General features: G+C 35.8%; 1 protein-coding gene across 1 annotated transcript in view; it reads right to left on the bottom strand.

The window, feature by feature from the left end:
* AGXT2 (alanine--glyoxylate aminotransferase 2) overlaps nt 1-606 on the bottom strand; it is a gene marked incomplete at its 5' end in the record, with an annotated part of 95846 nt that overhangs the window by 23493 nt on the left and 71747 nt on the right. The window lies entirely within an intron of this gene.

Below are 606 nucleotides of genomic sequence, written 5' to 3'. Positions count from 1 at the left end.
TAGATTTTCCTTGAGGAACTGTATAGTTTTAGGTTTCACAGTTAAGTCTTTGATCCATCTGGAGTTCGTTTTTGTGTACGGTGTGAGGTATAGAACTTGTTAAAACAGTCCACTCTATCTTGTAGTTCTCTTAACTTCCTCACCATTTAGAAGTTCTGTGACTACACAGTCTTTTCCCTCTTTTTTGTTAGTAGTTTTTCTCAATTGCCAACTGATGTCTCTGGTTCCCTGTTTACAATCTTATAAGGTCATTTTACTTTGGATATGTCCATAGCTGTGGTTTCTGGGTTATGTCATCTTGTATATTACTGGTCAGTTGTTATTTGCTATTTTTGGTTCTCTGTTCAAAGGACTCCCTTTAGTATCTTTTGTAAGGTTGGTCTGATTTTAACAAATTCCCTTAGTTTCTGCTTATCTGGAAATCTCCTAATTTCACCATCGTGTTTGAGGGAAAATTTTGCCAGATGTATAATTCTTGGTTGAAAAGTTTTCTCTTTCACGGTTTTATATATACCATCCCATTGCCTTCTCTCTTACATGGTTTCTGCTGAGAAATCAGAGCTTATTCTTATTGGCTGTCCTTTGTACGTAACTTTTTGTTTTTCC

Source organism: Orycteropus afer, unplaced genomic scaffold (assembly GCF_000298275.1).
Source record: "Orycteropus afer afer isolate SDZICR_OR568_19922 unplaced genomic scaffold, OryAfe1.0 scaffold00804, whole genome shotgun sequence".
NCBI classification, from domain to species: Eukaryota; Metazoa; Chordata; class Mammalia; order Tubulidentata; family Orycteropodidae; genus Orycteropus; species Orycteropus afer.
Note: the sequence above shows the minus strand (reverse complement) of the source record. Positions and strands in the feature narration are given on the sequence as shown.